Here is a 21,993-nt window from a genome sequence, read left to right on the forward strand (position 1 = left end):
ATAATTGCGAAAACCCATTAAAGTTTTACGTGAAAGCATCAGTATAATATAAATTAAAAAAAAATCTCCTTTGCAAAATGCAATTTCAGGAGCAAGCTGAAATTGAAACAAAATCATTAAACATTTCTGAAATTCCCTGGTCGTTTTTTTTCATGAGCGGAGGAAAATTAAAGTGGCCTAACGTTAGTCCCTAGTACATTTCTTCGGTATAGATGTGAAATAAGTGCGAACGTGCTGAAACGTTTAAGGTATTTGTTATGTTTCAGGAACGTGTGCTGCACAGTTTATAACGTGGAATGAACACGTCATATTTCTTATTAGATGGAGTCCAATATAAAGTGACATTATCGGAAGCAGCATCAGGCCCAACTTTTACGTCGAATTAAATCGATAATTTCAAATAAAATTTCGTCTGCAATCGCTACGCTCGAACTTTTTTATTTTTTTTAATTAAGGGATTACCTGCGGAAATTTCTCAAGTTCCTGCTGCATAATTTCCCACTAAACTAATTAAAATTTGTACGAGAACTAAAATCTATTGTAACAACATGATAACGATTTTCCTCTATTGCGAGGGAAATATCCAAACAATATTGCCGGGGTCGAAGGAGCCCGGAGCTTTTCGTGTTACAAGTACTGTGCGGCAATTCGAAGACACAATTCGGTAGGAAGTACTTGCGTTGAAACCTCGATTTCGAATTTCTTAGAGAAAGAAAAATGCAGAAATTTATTTTTCGTTTTCGTTCAGCGTATTTATTCTGATTTAAGTATGAGTTGTTGTAGAAAAACTAGAACAATTTCTAAATTTGCATCTTGTTCCAGAAGCAAACAAAAAACAATGTTAAAAGCTGACATTTCATTAGTCATTCTGCTAACACCTTCAAAGCAGGTGTGACACTAGAAGGTCGAATAAAATACAATATAATATAACCATTTATACTATCCCACCTCCACCCGGCGGCACGGCAATTTTGCCGGAGTACATACACTATTACGGATATTACTATCAAGTAATATTGCAGTGCTTACATAATTACCGGCGTCTCGCCTCCGCATTTTGACTTTGTTGTGTATTATGTTCTGTGTCAATGTTAAGGAACTTCCTCACGATGTGACATGAGTATAATAATATACCTTTTTGAATTTCAACTACCAATGTGTTATTTAAATCCAGAATTTTTAAATTTTTAAAAAGAGATTGCGGTACTATTCCCGTTGCTGAAATTACAAGTGGTAAAATCGAAATTTTTTCTAAACACCAAAGATTTCTCATAGCAACGGAGAGCTCTAAATATTTATTAATTTTTGTGTTATATGTCTGTGTTATATTATGTGAATTTGGAACAGCTATATCTAAAAGATATGCTTGCTTTTGTTGTTTATTTAAAATTATAATGTCTGGTCTGTTATGCTTAATATGAATGTCAGTTAAAATTGTTCTATCAAAATATAACTTGTAACTGTCATTTTCCAAACAACTTTCTGGTGTATAACTATAATGTGGTTGTGTATTCTTTAATGAATTGAATTTAACAGCTAAATTCATGTGTATAATTTTAGCGAATATATCGTGACGTTTTTTATATTCGCTTTGAGCCAAAACGGTGCAAGAAGAAATGATGTGTTCAATTGTTTCCCCTTCAGTTCCGCAAATCCTACATTTATCAATTATCGATTGTAAACCGCATATGTGTTTTTTATAATTTCTTGTATTTATTACACGATCTTGTATTGCAAATATAAAACCTTCCGTCTCAGGGTGAATGTTTGATTTCTTAAGCCATGCATGAGAGGCCTGAATATTAACTTCTGGTTGTTCCAGTTCTTTAAAGTATCTCCCATGTAAAGACTTCTGTTTTAAATTTGCTATTGTGTCAGGTATATTTGGCTTAACAATGTCTGAAATTATATTATCACTTAAATTTAAAGGTGTGTAGCCTTTATCGGCTGAAACCAAAGCATTGAAAAAGGTGTTATCACGAGCTCTATTGAGGAAATAATATTTTAGTGAAGCAATTTGATTTTTTAGCAGTATTTCTAGATTTGAAAAACCCCTACCACCGTTTTCGCGTGGTAAATTAAATCTTTCAATAGCAGATTTAGGATGGTGTTTACTAAATTTGGTAAAAAGAACTCTAGTTTTAATGTTTATGTTCTGTAAATTAGTTTTGGACCATTTTATAACACCGAAAGAATAGGTCAGTAATGGAACAGCATATGTATTAACTGCTTTAATTAAATTATTACCGTTTAATTTTGATTTTAAAATAGATTTAATTCTTAAATAAAATTGCTTTTCTAAATTTTCTTTTATAATTGAGTGTTGAATATGATTTGATTGATTAATACCTAAATATTTATAAAATTCTCCTTTATTTAAATTTTTAATGATTTCTCCTTCTTGAGTTATATGTTCTAAATGTTCGTAATGACCGCGACATATTGATTGCATTTTACACTTATCAATACCAAAACTCATCCCAATATCATTTGAGAAATTTTCAGTTATTGTTAGTAAAGATAAAATGTGATTCTTTTTTGATGCATAAAGTTTTATGTCATCCATATAAAGAAGGTGATTTAATTTGGATAGTGTGGTATTATTAAGTCTAATATTGAAACCATATCCAGTGCTATTTAATAGATTTGTCAAAGGATTAATGGCTAGACAAAACCATAAAGGACTTAAAGAATCTCCTTGATAAATTCCCCGTTTAATTTGAATAGGCTCGGATTTTAATTTATTATTGTTTATTGATAAATTTAAAGTAGTTCTCCAAAATGTCATAACATGAGATAAAAAGTTAATCAAATCTAAATTAATTTTATAAATTTTAAGAATTTTAATTAACCATGAATGTGGTACTGAATCATAGGCTTTCTTGTAGTCTATGAATGCGGTATAAATATTTCTATTATTTTTTTCTAGCTTGTTCCATTATTACCGTATCTATTATGAGTTGTTCTTTACAACCAAAACACTCTTTAACACAACCTTTTTGTTCTTCATTAAGTATATTTAATTTTTGACACTGGTCGTAAATTATTACTTTAATGCAAGATGTCATAATTTTATAAATTGTAGGTAGACATGTGATTGGCCTATATTTTGATGGATTCTTAGTATCGGAATCTTTTGGTTTCAGATATGTTATACCATGGGCCAAAAACTCTGGAAATGTGTTAGGTTCCCTAATAAATCCGTTAAAGTGATCAAGTAAGCATTTATGAATACAAGTAAATTTTTTTAACCAAAAGTTATGAATTTGGTCACCTCCAGGGGATTTAATTATGTGAACTATTAATATTTTTAACTAAAATTTCCAGGCTAATTTGAATATGATGTCGATTATTACTATCTACTCATTTTCTAAATGAGGAATCCATTCTGCCTGATTATTAAATTGAACTTCATTTGACCATATGTTTGACCAAAATTCTTTAATTTCGTTTATATTTGGTGTACCATTATTAGTTTGAGTTTTATTATCTGTTAAATTTTTGTAAAACAACTTCTCATTATTTCTAAATAGTTTGTTTTCAAATTTCCGTTGTTTATTATTTTTATATCTTTTGAGTCGTTTAGAATAAATATTTAACTTCTGTAATAAAGTGTCTTTGATTTCTATTAATGTTTTATTATATTCATTATATTTTAAACAATGTATTCGGTTGTTATTTAAAATGGATTGAATACAATTATTTAGATGATTAGAATTTATACCCTTTAAATATTGAGTTATTCTACCTAAATCTCGTCTGATATTATTAATACGTTTATTTAGTCTTTGTTCCCATTTTGGTAATTCTTTCGTTTTTATATTATTTGTCTGGCCAATTTCTTTTGATCCATTTAATCTGATAATTGTTAAAGCTCCACTATATATAATACTGTGTAATTTTTTAAAACTTGTCGTGTTATTTACAAATTTAGGTAAAATGAATTGATTTAAAATTTCAATCATTGCAAAGAATTTTTTGGAGCTTTGTTGTTTAGGTAATAGTGGGCTATTAAATGGTTCTATATGTTCAAATTCGTTCAGAGTTCTATTAAAATCATCTTCAATTTGTTCTTTAAAATTTTTATGGTAGTAAAAATTTTGATTAATAACATGTATATCATTATAACTCAAGTCTAAATTATTTATGTCGTTTTGTATCGTGTTGTTTGGTGTTGAATTTATTTGATAACAGAAAGAGTCATTATGATTTGGTAAACTTTGTAAACTTTGCGGTTCAACAGAATTTTCAACTAAATTATTAGAAACTTCATTATTGTCAGAATAATTAATTGACAATTCTAACTTTACATCATTTTTGATCTTTTCTAAAATTGCCGAAGGGATATAGTTTTTCTTCATAATGGCTCTCCTCTGGTCAGCTAAATTTTGAATAGTAACAGGAAACTGGAGGTACTTACTTTGGAACGCTTTAAATAAATCAAGCCTGTAAGTACTCACAACATCCTGTAGTTTCGTGATCCGAAAATATTCCCGTATAATGAAAATATTAATTTCCATAGTCCATTTTTTGCGTTTTCTAACTTCTGTAGCACCATTGGATTGTAGTGAAGCACTTGCAACAACATTTGGCGCGTTTTTATTAGAGAGCGAATTTATTGACATTTAGACAGTTGTCACGGCACTCTTTATATTCGTTATATTACCTTATTAGAATACATTATTACAATATACCGGGAGATCATTTAAATTTATAATTAAAGTAGGCTATAACTTTCAAATTAAATTGGCAACACTGTTGACGTTTAGGGTTTCATGGTCAATTTAAAAGAAATGAAGCACTAGAAAATAATACAGTTTTATTGACAATCATAGAAAATGTTCAAGGTGTTCTCCTTACGCCCGCGAATCAAATGGGTGGATTTCGGACTTGACGTGTTGTTAGCTGACACGATGTTAACTAAGCTTTATACAACCAGGCCTTAGGCTTGGATGCATACAACACTACTGTTAGCTCACCGTTTCATATTTTGTATTGAATTTTGAAGCGTCACTTTAACAAATCAAATTAAGTTGTCAACAGTGTTGCCAATCTAATTTAAAAGTCATAGCTTACTTTAATTATAAATTTAAATGATCTCACGGTATGTATTATGTATTCATTTTCTAAATGCATGAGGGTTGGCCATCACTTTGTTAGAGTATTCACTCTCTATAAACTATGACAGTATAAAATGTCATTTGGCAGTAAAAATGTCAGTGTGAAAGCACAAACAACAAAATAGATTCAAACTGTGTGAAATAAAATATTTTCATTTTCTGAAAAATCATGTATTTAATTACATATACAGAGCGTCCAGAAATGTAGTAGCAAATTTTTCGATTGATCCCGCACACGACCTGCTGTATAATAACCGGCCTATTCATTTAATTAAAAAAGCATTGCGAAAATGTTTCCGAGAAAGAGCCAATTTTCGCCGATGAGGGCGCCACAGTACGGGCGCTTGTGAAGAATAAAAATGCGGAAAAATAGGTTTAGACATGATTTTCGAGTTAAGATTGAGCACAGTAAGTTCATATTTTCTTTCTAAAACAATACTGAATACAATTGTATTTTTGTGTTTTTGATTTTAAATTCGAATGTCATTTGAACGAGAAAAACTCTCGGTGACAAAAACTTAAAATGAATAATATCCCCAAAAAGCGCCCGTACACTAGCGCTCTGCGGGGATCACTCAAATTACACTTTTGAACAGGCCGTTTATAATACAGCAGGTCCTGGTCCCGCAAGATGACACTTTTTTACAGAGACCTTTTTTATGTATGGCAACGCCGCTATCTAAATTGAGATAAATAAATGTCAAGAATTGTCAAACGTAAAACATTCAAATTTAAATTTTATTGAAAATGTTCAAATTGACCACCATTATGCTTAATGCATAACTGAACCCTTCGAGCAACATCTCTACAAATTTTAGCGCACAAATCGGGGGTAAAAATTGTTCGGAAAACCTCCATAACATATTCTTTTGAAATAATTCAAAAATTGAATGTTGCAAGATTGAACAAATTTGGCTTTTCGAAAGTGCCATCTTGTGCCACTTTGTGTAAAAGTTGCTACCACATTTCTGGGCGCTCTGTATAAAAATTGTAAATTACAATCTTAAAGACTTACTTTTGTTTGATTTTAGAAGCATTATTTTAAACTAAACTTAACTTTTCGGCATTATCCTTTCTTGCAGGTTTCCTGGTTTTTCTGTTATAACATCGTTAATTAGACGATGCCCAACCTACAGATCGAAATTTCTAATTTATTTCTCAAGACTATTAAGGACTAGTTACGTTTAGGTTCAAAATGTCTGTTACGTGTTAGCCTTGTTACCAGATGATCATAGCTCAAATCAGGCCTATCTTGCTTCATGTTTTCATAGCATTTCAAGATGCTGTATTTGGTTTTTTGAGACACAACTTTCGACATCGTGTTGAAGAAAATGTTTACTTAATACATGATAGTAATGACAGTTGATGACAGTTTATATTGTCAAATTTACTATACTGCGTTTAGAAAATGAATACATTATACAGTGTGGAATAAAATGATTTCCATCTAGTTACGTTTGCATTACCCTTGTAAAAATACGAAATGCCGCTCTACAAAAAAAAAAAGAAAGCCTAACCTCAAAATATACCGGGTGTATTATGAAAAATCTTTGGTGCTAAAAGTTCTTTATTTTTTATCCGATTTTAATAAATGATACGTCAAACAAAATCGTTTTAGAAACACTATAGCTCGACATGCTATGATTTTTTTTGACATTATATTTTTTGACAGACCGCAGCTAAATTTGTTTTTTTAAGTTGCACTGTATATTTTTTTATCTTTATTCTGATAGATGTTTATCTTCTGAATACATAAACATTAAAATAAAACATCAAAAATTTGTTTTTCATAAAAAAATAGAATTTCCAAAAATCAAGTAACCATAACCAAATGTTCGAAATTAGCTCCATTCTCTCTAAGGCACATTCTACACCTTCCACTGACGCCAATTGCGGCGTTTAATAAAAATTCTGGTGGTATTTGTTCACATACTGCTACGATTCTTCTTACTAAATCTGTGGCTTTATGCTAAAAGGGCCAATGTCAAAATTGTCACATTGAGAAAATTGCAATTGGCATTGGTCTTTTAGCGTTAGCTGATGTGGTTGAGTTCATAGTGACATTGGCTACCAACATTACATTTATATCTCTGCTATTGTTTGAATTTGACACTGGCCTTTTAGCATATGAAAAAGAGCAAGAAAAAAATCGAATGCATGATTAACTCAAAACAGCAAAATATTGACATGGGCCCTTTTAGCATCAGGCTACAAAAATCATCTCTGTTATCGTCCGGAGTCAAATAGACATTGTCTTGAATGTCCATAGCTCTCTTAGTCACTTTGCAAAATTAGAATGCACTTTTATTACTGTTAAATGACTGCTCGATTAAAAAAAAAACACATTATTTTTTAATTTCTTCTTTGTGTTTCTATGCATGAGCATGGTTGTTTACATTTTCATATTCAAAATAAAAATCTCAATTAAACTGAGCAATAAAAGTTAATAGTACAATTTGAAAAAAAAAAGTTGACTATCATCTGTCAAAAACAGAACTCAAGAACAAATATTGGATCAATTCAAATTAAAATTTAAAACGATTTTGTTTGACATATCATTTATTAAAATCCTATGAAAAATAAGGAAGTTACAGCACCAAAGATTTTTCATAATCATAATACACCCGGTATATCCAAATTCCAAATGTGATTTATTGCGAAGGGATGATATGAATGCAAAGTTGAGATTGAAATTAAAAAGGAGCTAATAAAAGCAAGTCACAGCTAGCGTTGAAAGTGGTCACCAAACGTTTGTTAATTCAATTTTGTAAATTGTAACAATTGTCAATTCGATTGATGACATTTATTGACAGAACTAATAGTTCGGCACTTCAAAAAAAAGTAGGGCGTGTAACCTAAAAAAAAAATCGGTCTTCCTTTCGGCAGCTGTTCGCCGGCGAGCTCGGTGGTCTAACTAAGGGGATAACAAATACAGTTGGGCGCCACCACAGTCAAAAGAAAATAGGAACGACTTCCTGACTGGGAAGAAAGTCTAAAAGAATCGAATAATAAATAATATATTACAAAAAAAAATAATTTAAATTCATAACACAAAAAATTAATTAACACGAAATTAATACTAACAAATCCGGTTAAAAGATGTATACCAAAGCTTTGGCTGGCAAAATTTAACTTAATTTATAAACAATCAAACGAAAACTAAACTATAAACCTTATTTAAATTCAACGGCAAACATGAACAGGAACAAAGCAGGAACGGAACAGGAACGGAGCAGGAACGTAACAGGAACAGATAAAATATAATTATGACTAACAATACTTTAGCAAAAAGCTAGACTTCTTCTTTGTTCTTGTGTTTTTCTTCTTTCTTCTTAAAAATCTTAGTGGGCGGCGCTATCTGAAAAAAGAAAATTGAGTCATGGGTCTGGATGCTGCGGCCCGAGTGGTCTTCTGTCTAGCGCTCCTCGTTCCTTGATCCGTAGTCGCGGTCGTAGTCGTCCGGGAAGGACTCCTTGCTAATTGCAGTAGTACTTGAAGGATGTGTGGAGGTTTTGAACGAATCTTTTTTGTTGGTATTCAGAGTCCGGAGGGTGTACCTTTTTTGAAGATAGACAAAGCAGGCTTGAAAGGGTGTGGCGCGTGAGTTCTGGTGGACGCGGATGTTTGAATGCCTGTCCGTGAGTGGAAAACATTTGCGGATAATTCTTCTCCCGAAAGCAGAAATTTGTTTGGAAAATAGTGAAGTGTGTTTGTTGGATGTCCAGGTTGAAGGAAACGTTCTGACAGAGCGCTACTCCTAGCTATCGAATTTGGGGGCTCTCGACCATTTGAGATAGAGTGTCTTATACTCACGGCTACGTTTGATGTCGCTAGCCGATGTTATCAACATGGATGGAGAATCTTCTTGACCATCGTCGGAAGCATCTGGTAGTCACCTGAAACACGAAAATCAGTGCAGTTAAGACTGTTGTAATAGTAGAGAGCCTCAAGGGACTCCAGCGAGAAACTGGATTGGAGTGAGTGAGTGTTTTGATGTTTCATGCTGCAAGTGCAGTTGGTGTCTCCTTCGATGTCTAGGAAGACAGCAAGCGTGCACTGTCTCAAATTGGCATTCCGAACTGAATCCGCGTGAAATATCAAAATGGAATGATCACGGGGTTGGTAAATGTTTGACACGCAGATGATTGTTGAAGATATGTCTGTCAGGATTTGAATGGCTGCCGAGCCGAGAATTTTGAGAAAGAGGGCATTAATCTCGTCCGAGCCCAGGGTTTAGTCATTGTTCAGGTTCTTAGTTAGATTTTCCATCTCGTGCAGGGTGGATTTACCTGAAAGGAGATCGTCCATCGTCCAAGCGTTTGGTAGTAGATGTAGGAATTGAGCTGAAAGTTGTTAACGTTCTCGATGGTGTAAACGTAGTATTGGTCATTGAAACCTGGATTCTGAGTAACTAAGTACACCTGTTGGAGGACTCAGGCAAAGCGGTCAGCTTTGTACTGGGGATTGATGAGGATGGGTGTCGTTATCTTCAAGATGGTGGTGTGATCTGGATTTTTGGTCGGTGGTGGTTTTGAAGTGCTACCAGTAACTACTACCATTGCGGTAGAGAAGGAATGGACAGGTCTTGATCTCAATTCCGATTTGCTTGAGTTAGATAAAGTTGGTTTTGAAGATAGCCGCAAAACCAAAAATTGAGAGGCGTAAGGTCTGGGGAACGTGCCGGACACCGAATTGGTCCATATGTTCCTAACCATTTTTCAGCAAATTTAACTGTGTTATCTCACAAAAATAATGAATTGATTTAGAAAAAAATTCTCTACCGTACTAAATAAAAATATGGATACCTACATTAGCAATTAAAAAAAATGACTATCGCTTAATGTGGAAAAAAATTCAAATTAATACGTTCTCATAGTTCTTACTCGAATAATCATTTATTTGTTTTTTTTCTGAAATCGAACAATAAATAACTGAGTTAGAGCGTACGGCGTTTTTTAGGAATCACCTTGTATATTTTTTAAAGGATTTCTGCCTCCCGTAACAAGCCTTAATTCATATACTGATGATTTTCAAACTGTTTTGTTTCTGAATTTTAAACTACATATCACATGCTTACTATATCTCATGTCTGCTAAATAAAGGTAAGAGATAGCTTATGGGAAATCTTTACACAGATACTGGAAAGCTGCAAAAAGTGTGTTTCGTCTGGAAAATACAAAATACCAAGCTCTCATGAGACGTACTTTAATTTTTGTTAAAGCAGATATTTATTTCATGTCTTGAGATATTATTTCACAAAAATTTGGTAATGACATTTTATAAAATCGTTGGAAGGAGTAGTCCTGATGGGAAACTGTGCATGAGATAAATCCGGCAGTGTTGCTACAGAAATCAATACCAGTTGTGTTATGGCAAATAAAATATAGGTAAAATATACAGAGTGTCCCCAAAAAAGAAGACGAGTCCATAACTCCGTTATTTATCGTAAGATTTTAATTATCTGTACACCAAATTAAATCGTTGTTAATAGGCTACAAAATGGCCTAATAAAGTCATGTATAGTCGCATGGACTTCAAAGGTAAACTGTCAAAATATTTTTTTTCAAATGGGATTACATAATTTTTTTTAGTAATTCTGATAGAGATTTTTATTCTCAAAACTACAATGTATCACAAATATACACTTAAATACCAAAAATTTACAAAAAAAAAAATTAAAAAACGCTACTATCGTCTATGTTCTATGTTTTGCGCTAAACATTGGCGGCATATCTGCGCAATCCCACATGTTATTATTTGTCATTTGTTTTTCCAGCTACCTTAATTTAGTTATTACATTGTAACGCAATGCATTTTGATAGCTTTTCGCTTGGTGCTCGTCATTTGTTTCAAAAGTTAGTGTTATTTTTTTATGTGAAGTTATACTTGTGATACATTGTTGTTTTCACAATTAAAATCTCAATCAGAATTATTAAAAGAAAATATGTAATCCCATTTGAAAAAAAATGTTTTGACAGTTTAGTCTTGAAGCCCTTGGAGCTATACGTGAATTTATTAAGCCGTTTTGTAGCCTATTAACAACCATTTGATTTGGTGTATAGATAATTAAAATCCTCCGATAAATAAGGGAGCTATAAACTCGTCTTTTTTTTGGGGACACTCTGTATAATATTTAAACTGTTAATAGTATATTATGCAACAAGATTTATAAACGGCACTTTAGACACGCGTTTTATGTTAGGCACGAGCGAAGCGTAGCGGAGCGAGTGTTTAATAAACAAGTGTCTAGAGAAGTTTATAAACGAATTGAATACTATACTTTTTCTACGACCAAATTAACAAATGGAACACACAAACGAAACAAGTAACTTTTTTATTAAACGTTAATTTAAACATACAAACTAAATGAACATACCAAATAGGAATATATGTATTTCTCAGGATACAAACTGTTGGTGGCTTCAGGTCCATATTTGAAAAATACAACGAATTATTCCACTGCAATGACGTTTTCTTTCACGCCGGATGCGAAACTGATAAACGTCAAAATACCAACTTGATCTAGAGCTAAATATGACCAAAAAATTCAAGCCGTGTTTAAAGAAACTTCGAGCGTGTTTAATATCCCGAAAACGCCCGAATGGACACCAAGTTGTGACTAATGAACAATCGTTTTTAAAGTGACGTTTTGTACACTATTTGTCAGTGCAAAATGTGACACTTTAGAGAAGGAAGTAGAAAAAAAAATTAAAGTATAATGTATTGTAGTTTCAATTTGGTTGTAGGTCGTAAAATTTTATGGTACTTTAATTTAAACATCTTGCCGGGCTTATAAATCCTAGTTTACCACTAGCAGGTAATATTTTAAGCATGGTTGTATTGTACATTTGGTATATTTGCATTGTATGGCAAACGGCACGCGCCGCTTCCCAACCTTTTCAAACCCAACCATTGTGCCCGTTAATCGCTCATAATATCCAATAAAATTTTACGACCTACAACCAAATTGAAACTACAGTAAAATATTTATAATAGACCTCTACATACGTAAGTGATTTGCCATTGTAAATTTATTTAGACTACAGCATGTCTGAAACATAGGTACATCAACCCACAAAAATGCATTTTTTTCACTACTAGTCTCAGAAGGCGTCATTATTGACTCTCGAACCGACCCCAGAAGTAGAATTTCTCTCCCAAGGTTAATAATAATTTTCATTATTAACCAAGGTCAATAATGAACAGCCGTCACCTAGCAACGAAAGATTTTCTTTGATTTTATTGGTTAACGTAGACAGACGATTTTCAATTTTCATAGCAACCGTTGAAAAATGAGAACTCGGATCGTCGCATCGGACAAACAAATTTAATTAATTATTATTATTAGAAAGGGTTTTAACGGATCTAGTAGTGAAAAAAATAGTATATACACCACGCTAGAGAAGACAATTTTAAGCCTCGCTTCTTTATTCCCCTCGAAGCTTCGCTTCTCGGGGAATAAACTACCTCGGCTTAAAAAAATGTCTTCTCTACCTTGGCGTATAACATACTATTAAGCTATAGATACTTGGCTAGTGGGCTGCAGTAGGAGCGTAACTTATAAAAGTCTCAGCATGGCTAGCAAGTTTTCTTTGCAGCGGTATATTTTAATCTTTCATATTGGAACAGAGTAAGCCGCAAAAATGATTATTCGAGTTGTGCCAGTACTGCAGCTCATGAGGGACTAATTTGAGGTTACAAAAATGAAAATTATGAGAAAATGTTTCTTTAAAAAAAAAATTCCTGGGAGACCTTTTTTCAAAAAACTCAAAGGAAAAATATTTTCATTCTTTCACACTTTAGGGGTAATATTTTATTATATGCACAATAAAAATTGTGAGAGATTGCTAATTGCATACGTAAAGTAAGCACAATGGAACCTATTTCGTTCGCCGTTTTTGTTTAATTTTTAAATGAGGCTCCAATATTAATTAATAAAACCGATTTATCGGTGTTCAAATAACAATAAAAATATATTTGAAAATCCGAAAATAACCGAAAGCTGTTATTTTTGAAAGCATTGTTGAAAATGTTTTATAGGTTGGTGGAATGGGTGTAAATTGGGCGTAGAAATGTATAAAGGAATTATTGGGGGCGTTAGTATGTGACAAAGTTGGGTCGTTCGCTTCGCATGTGTTTCAGCACTTTCAGCGCAAATTTGCTGTAACTTTACAAAGCGAACGCCACAGACGAGACTATGAAATATTAATTGTAATAATTGATATAGCTGTGGAAAATCTCTCTTGTAGTTGAAAGCTAAACGCTCGTGAAAATATGTTAAAGATTTGTTTGTGTTAGTATAGTGTTTATTTTCCATTCCGTAACAACTCCTTTGTAACGTGGCGCAGCAACAGAAGAGCTGCCCCAGGCAATAATTAAAGGTTTGCGATAATTACGAACGCTTCAACATCCTCAAGCTGTACGTGCTGCATAAAGGCAATTACAAAAATGCTTTCACTGATCCTTTGCACACATTAGAACGTCGGAATCGTTATAAATAGAGGCTTTGCTCGGCGTCGTTACGCGCCAGCTGAAATGAACCCACCATTGCCTTTAAATTATATCTGATCTGTGCATGATGGTAGTTCTGCCAGGTCTTAAATCGTCCTGCTGCGCCCCATTCGGCTCTGCAACTGCTTAGATGGCGGCGATAACCATTCAACGACAACAACTGTAATTAAAAATTGATCGATTGCGACCCGATTGTTCCGCACAACTTTATTTATTTACGACAACTGCATTATCTTGCTAACAATAAAATCACCCGGTTCACTAAAATACCCACTTGACCGACGTGCCACCATCAATCGACTACGAACATGCAACAGATTCCAACACCACCAGTATTAATCTTTCTATAACTGAGTGGGATTTCGACTTTGGCTATAAATAACAGAACAAAAGCTTGACGTGATCTGTTTATGGCCAAGTCACCCTTTGTTATTTGCAACGAAAAAGTAAAATCGCAAGCCAAAACACACCGCAATTATTGTCCCACCTCTTTTAACGATTAACGATTGTGATTTCAACAGATGTTAAAACACCACACTTTCGATTTTAAATTCACATTCATCTAACGCCTCCAGTATTGAAACAATTATAAATATGCACAGTTTCACTTACGTACTCGGCGCTGTTACTCATAAATAAATTTGAATGAATGAAATATGAAACAGTAGTTGGTGTGGCAATAGAATTGTGTTCTGTTGTCTACACTGATATTCATTAGTAAATTTCGTCAGGTATTACATGGATAAACTGAATATTATTAAACGCAAAAACTAGTCAATAACAATTAAAAACAAACAAGTTAAATCTCTCTATCCCCTTTACCACACCATTTCAGTACTTTTCTTCAGTGCGTGCATAGATATGCATTTGGACAGCTCTTTTCAGTTGTGTCTTGAGCAGAAACTGGAACTAACATTTCAATAAATCCATAAAAAAATGATAAAAGACTGAAATAAAAGTATGAGAAATAGAAGAAGTCGTGGACTTGGCACATTTGGTACAAAGTCTTGAATATGACAAAAACCCATGCAAGATACGAATGAGTGTCATGATTGTTGACTAAGCAAAATCATGTCCGATAGAAAGAATGGTTGAACAATGAACGGAGTATGGCGAGAAGAGAAATTCCACGTAGACTGGAAAGAAGGTGTAATCTGCCCTATTTTTAAAAAGGGCGAGAAAAACAAAGCAGAAAAGTACCGAGAATAACTCTTCTAAACACAGGGTAAACACAGTTATATGCGCAATCTTGAGCGAAAGGATGAAGAGGGAGATCGAGGAACAGGGAGTGGTGCCGGGCAGTCAGGCAGGTTTCAGAAAGGGAAGGGGTACTATGGACAATGTGTACATTCTGGACCACTTAACCAGGAACGAATTAAAGAAGAAAGGGGGAGGATGTACCTATGCATGTCGGTAGACCTCAGGCCAGCATTTGACAAGGTAGAGAGAAAGAGAGAGAAAATCTTTGAGTGTATGAAAGAAACAGAGGAATAAGGGAATGGCTGGGGCGGAAGATTGAAGAGATATACGTAAGAACAAGAAACAAGGTGAAGGTGGGAGAGAAAGAAGGTGAATGGTTGGAGACAACAAAGGGAGTGAGACAGGGCTGCCCGCTTAGCCTCCTGCTGTTTACGATATACAGTGTTTCCAAAAAGTCTGGAAACTCCCAAATGAAAATGTAACGCATAATTTTTGAAAAAAATCTAAAAACAGATCAATTAGTTTTTTAAAAAGCTTTCTGCTAATATTTTCGTTTTGGTCTTTTCGATGACCATGAAAAAGTTATTATGTTATTCAAAAATTTAGGTTTTTTCAGGAAATTTCTTATGTAAATTGAAAATGTTTTTGACAATTAAAAGATCTATTTGAACGGTAGTAAAATACGACATTGCCATTTAAAAAAACCTCTGATGATATCATGACTCTTTCAAGGTTATCAAAAACAGCAAACAGATACCATCAACGGAAAAGTTTTTGAAAACGCTAGTTCACCTGTTTTTGCGTTTTTCTCGAAAATCTATTGTTTTTATTTTATTGGGGTGTTTCCAGACTTTTTGGACAGACTGTATGTGGCAAATATAGACGAAATGTTAAAGAAAGCACAATTAAGGGGGACTGTGGTGGGTAGGGAGAAAGTTTGGAGCCTGGCGTTTGCGGACGACTTGGTAATTGTGGCTAAGAGTGAGAAGGAAATGAAAGAAAATGATGGTGTTCAACAAGAGAAACAGGAAGAAGAAAGAACAATAGAATGAGTGAGCCACGGACAAGGCACACATGAGAGAGATCGTGACGAAGGCAAATAAAGTAGTGAGATGTGTCTGAGGAATAGGAGAGAGAAAGTGAGAAGGTGATTTCAGGAGGAGAATGATGATGTTTCAGAGCATTATAGAGAGTATATTGATGTACGGGGCAGAGATCGGAGAATGAAAGGAACAAAGAAGGTGGAGAGAGTGTAAGAAAAGTATTTGAGAAGGGTGCTATAAGTGGACAGGAAAACGTCAAACTACATAATGGTAAGGGAAAAGTGCAAGAGGAGCAGGCTGAAAATGAAAGTGGGAAAGAGAGAAGTTTGAGGACATAATGAATGGAAGGAAAGAGTACAAAATACTGACGTAATGCTGGAGAGAAAAGAAAAAGAACATGGAGGAGAAGGAGAGAGAATTACTACCAGAGGAACGGGTATGCTAGTGAAGAAGTGGAAAGATTGGGAGAAAGGGACAAAGACACGGAGAAGCAAGACAAAATGGAGAGAATCAAAGAGAGAGGGAGAGAAGGGAAATGGGAGAATTACTGAATGAAGACGGAAGGGAGATAAGATGGATGAAAGAGATATGAAAGAGGAGGAAAAGGATAGAGAAGAAGAGTAGTGGAGGATATAGGAATTAAAAGGGTTATTTTGTTTGGAAAGTTTTGGAACTGTTACTTTATATTTATTTATGGCAAATAAAGCATTTTTGTCGTCATGTCCGATAGCTAGTTACGAAGGAGAATTTAGAATCCAAAAAATTTTTGAAAAGATTTGTCAATCCTAATGAAATTAGATTCACTACCAGAGTGCTAGAGTTGAAAGATATAGAAACATGTTGAATTTCTTCGCAAAAAAAGACCAAAACAGTCAAAAATAATGTAGTTCCAGAAGAATAATAAATAAATAGGTGATTATTCCAAGAGGTCCGACTATTATTGCTGAGCCAGCTTGAAAGAAAAATTCTTACTAAATAACTAGGAATGGGGATGGAGAAGATCTTATTTCAACACGACCACGCATTGGTTGCTGAAGTAAAACTTCATCAACTTGTCTACGACGTGTTGCCGCAAGTAACCACTTTTCCGAAAATGTCTTCTTCCATATTCAGTAACGTTCCTAGAGATTATGCAGCACAAGAAAATTAGTTTTGAAATCATGCTTTGCTCGTTGCAATGTCAGACTACAAAATTTTCAAACATCCTGGAAAAACTTTACAAACACCCGATATGTTGTTGATACATAAGACCTTAGCTGATAATCCTTGAGTGGAGAGTCTAGCTTTTCGTTGTGATTGCGTTGAACAGCAATGCGGTGCAAATTCAAAATAAGCAATCAATCAGTGAAGTTAGATCATAATATTAAGACAGATTTTTACTTAGTTACGGATATTTTATAATGTAAAGTACTTACCAGTTCCAGATAAATTCGCACTGTCTGGTAAAGAACGCGGACAGGCCGACTTTATGGGTCTGTCACAATAGTGTTAATGTTAGTGGTAATGTTCTAATATTAGTGGAGATGGCAATGGTGATGTTAGTAGTCCAGTGTTCACAATAATGTTAACGGAATGTTACCCTTACAGCTGTCAACGGGGTGTGAACTGTCACTGCGCCTGCGCGTGCGTGAAATTCTCGATGGTGATTGGTAGATGTTAATGAAGATGTTAAAGAACCAGACATTTTCTGGATCTCTTAACATCGTTTCTAACATTAACATCACCATCACCATTATTGTGACCGGTTGAATGTTTCACCAATGTTCTGAAGATTAACATTCTGGCTAACACTAACATTAACATTACCATTAACACTATTGTGACAGATACATTATGCCTATGCATATGAAACCACATTCAAACGTTCATAACTCCACAACGAACTGATAAAATTAAACAATAAAGTCAATGTTGAATATAAAATCGAAAGATCATTCAAATGGTGTAGAGATCTTGCATTCTCTCATGGGCTTTGAGTCATATCTGAGCAAACGACGAATATCGGTCTCAGGTAGGCGTTACAAATCGAGCGGCGGAAAACATCGTCATTCGTTACGCTAGTTTCGTCTCTCTCTCGTCTATTTGTATGTATTTGATTTTGAAAGTAGTCGACGTTTTCAGTTTTCGTTTACATATTTTTCACTAGTTTATCGCTCCGCTTTCGCTTAGATATTTCTAAGGTCACAGCCCATGAGAGAATCCAACACCTTTCCATACAACCTCCCTTTTTGAAATTTTAGAAGTCATAGTGCTCCAAGCGCTTTTGTATTCGCGTGCCAGAAATGCCAGAAAAAAATCAATTTAACGTGCTCGCAGATAATGAGACATAGCGTAGTACATATCAGTATTAAAAAAAAAAAAACTACCTATGCGATACAGACACCGATTTGAATGGTGCATTTTCAGTGTTAGCGAGTTAAGACGCCTCTATAAATAGCACATTCACTCAGAAAATAATAATTGTTCTCGCATTAGCTCATTAGGCATTAATCAACAAAGTTATAATTTCAGATGTGCCTCAGAGCACGAGCAAAAATTAATTGACTCTATCATTTTTCTTGAAACGTTATATATCATTGACGTCACGAGCGGTTGTTAATTGACCAATCGAATCCAGTAATAAAATACATCAAAAGATAAATAGCTACAAATTTCGCTACTGACCAGAGGTACAAACATATAGAAATACAGACTCCGACAAATAAATTGGTTCAGAGCAAGCTAACCATGTTGCGGTCACCAGATTTATTACAAGTCCGCAGTTGAACTGAAACCAAACCGGAAGATTAATCTGGCTGAAAATTTGCAATAATCATCTGCATTACGTAAGAATCCACCTTGGCGGATTTGTTCCGGTAATCCGAGATAATGAAGCAAGCTCTTTGTTTTGCCAACATGATTTTTTTTTAATTTTAATTACATTTGTGTTCTTTTTTAAGATATGTATGCATTCGCTATTTGCCCTATGCCTGTCCTAGCCATTGTAGGTGAATAATTCTCAGTAATTACGTCTGGTTGTGCCGTTGCGGTTCGCTTCACAGTTCTAAGGAAATGAGGCGTTCTTGTTTATTCAAATACCTATTATTTCAGTATATCTAAACATATTATTATGTAAATTATTTGTCCAAATATTTTGGCAGCTTATATTGTATGGGTTCAGTTTCCGGCGTGATGCTCGGATGGTACAAGGCTTTCACTGGATTAATTATATCGATTAAGCTGAAAGTTCTGAACGACAAAGGATTTGGATACAGATCCGCTTTTGTAGTTTGCGAGCGTGTTGGCTGAGTCGATTCATTTAATATCGTAGAACAATAGTTGCATTCGACGGAGAACGACATCGTCGGGGTCCATTAGTGGAGTCGTTGGTGGCGAAGGCGCACGTTTCGTCCTTGCCGAAACCGTACGCACCACCCGATCAAGATGCCACTTAGGTAATGTAGCGGCGCTTGTTCTTCGCTTCTGTCGATCGCGTAAACACCTAGTTTGAAATGCAACCTGTCTGGTCGTTGACGAGAAAACCATTACTCATAAGTCCCGCAGGACGCGCCGCTGCCTGTCACTTGTTAGAAGACCAATCCTTTGTGACAGATTGGTCCTGTAACATATTTTTCTAGGCTGCAATTCCTCGAAAGCCCTTCTCTCTACCAGACGTATGGGACTTGAAAGTGACAATGCACCATTTTGCTATTTACTAATTCAGGAAGCAGAGTAATGTCTTACGCGGGTGAGCCGTTACGCCGTCTCTTCCGATATTTCGTGACTGATGCCCTCGATTAATGATGAACAAAATGATTATGATGTTAGATTCACGTACACGGTCCTGAAGGGAAAACTTCTGCTGGCAGTGTGTCACGTGGGTGTTATTTCATTTAATCAAAACTTAATTTTCTGTTATATTCGAGATCCTGAAGGAAATTGAACCAAAATGTAAATGTTCTTAATTTAATTTTGCTAATTTCCTCTAGATGTCCCTTAAATTTATCTTTCTTTGTTTAGAACATGAATCGGCAATTTATTTGCATAATCAATAGATCATTTTGTAATGACATCACTCCATCAATTTTTCAAGGTATTACAAAAGTAATCTCCCATAATGGAGTTTGCAGATTGATATTTAGTTTGTGAAAAAGAAATGTCAAAATTAATTTAGTTCCAAGCTCGGTTCCAAGTAAAATTCGACTGATTTACAATTTTTACAAATCAGCTGACAGTTTTTCGAGACAAATTAACTATAACGATGCTTGAATCAGAAAATGATCTGGCAAAAATGTTCTAGGATAATTCGACGAGATAATTTTATGAATCCGGATTAAAGATGTTAATTGAATTTTACAAAAATTATTTCATCACTGTTTCAAACAAAAAATGTTTCTGTAATAAATAGTAAACACTAAATATCGCGCGTTCAAATGAAATCCTGGGCTGAGTAGGCGTTAGAAAAGTTAAAGCGTTTAGAACAGTGTAAAGTTTGAATTTCCCGCCGTTTGACAAGAATGACATTTGTTTATGTTTAATCGTGACATAATTGAACATGTTTGTTTTCAGCAAAGGATACCCTTAGATATTTGCTTCGAGAATAGGAATCGTTAAGTTATTCTATTTTTAATGTAAAACATTGCAAAGAAAGAAAAAAAGAAAGATTTTTTGGCTCAAAATTTTAGGTTAGCTGTCAACATTCTCCAATTAATCTACGCTTTAAAAAAGCACAACAATTGACGGTTTCCAACGCCTTCCCAGCCCAGGATTTCATTTGAACGCGCGATAGTAGACGTGTCAAACAGACAAAAATGCCACGTCTGCTAATTATAGAGGAATAAAATTATTTGTGAAATTACAAATTTTCTAATTCAACAAAAAGAGATGTGGAGAAAAATAAATAGAACTTGTTAGAAGTTTGTGGCTCAGCAAGTTTGTGGTTTCTTGAATTATAAAGAGGATTTGTTTGATTAATGAAGTTTCTGCCAAGCAGTTCTTAGCAAGACCACAAGAAACAATGCTAATTCGCATTTTACCAAGAGTTCTTGCAGTCGAGTAAAATTCTTGAAAAATTAGAACATTTTGGAAACATTTGTTTTGTTTATAAGATAGTCATCTAGAAAAAAGAAACGTTACATTTTAAGTATTGCAACAAAAGTATTCTTTATTATAACAATATATGTATGAGGCTATAATATTTATGTTTTAAAAGAAGACTACACTGTGGAACTTAGGATAAAATTATTCTATCCATATACGACTATGCGACAATTTGAGTAAAACAATTAACCAAAACCTTCAAGGAAATTGTTCAGAATTGTCTGATACAAGAATGGAATAGATGTTATGCATTAGTCTTTATATCCTTCTGATTAAAACTCAGTAGAAAACATTTGACACCGGAGTAACAATTTAAGTAGAAACACAAATTAATACGGTGCGATCAATTAAAAAATAAATCGATTCGGCGTGTTACCTATGGCAACCCATGCTATAGCATAGGCTCCAAAGCAAACTCGATTTATTTTTTAAATGATCGCTCGGTACATTTATTTTCAATTAAGTGATGAATGTTATGAAGATCGAAACTCAGTTATAGGACACTTATCTGACTCTAAAGGCCCGACTAATAAAACTACCGAGTGACTATAAATGATTGAAAATTATTTTGTTATGTTGGTAACACATTTGAAATCTTTAGTTGGCAACATCGTTGGCATGACACACGTAATTTTTAAAACTGAAACAAACGTCAAAAAAATCTAAATCGACAATGTACTTCGTGACTTAACCTAACCTAAATAGAAATGATTGACAGATGATGCACAAGACGACTTGCACTACCAACTGCATCAGAGTTGGCAGTCCACTATTTTCCTTCAATCATTTATAGTCACTCGGTATAATATTCACCAAATACGGGGAGCGGCATTGTGTAGTTGTATTTTCCAAAGTATTACGACTAAATCTGAATTTACTAAGAACGCTCCCTGCAGATGAGGGATTGAACATTCGTTCGGAGTTTCTACCTGATTTGACAAGAATTATGAATAAGACTTATGGTAAAATATTTTTAAGGTAAAATTACAATGAAAAGGTCGGGACCATCATCTTCATCTGATGTCCCTTCGGTGAACAAT

This window comes from Tenebrio molitor, chromosome 7 (genome assembly GCF_963966145.1).
Source record: "Tenebrio molitor chromosome 7, icTenMoli1.1, whole genome shotgun sequence".
NCBI lineage: Eukaryota > Metazoa > Arthropoda > Insecta > Coleoptera > Tenebrionidae > Tenebrio > Tenebrio molitor.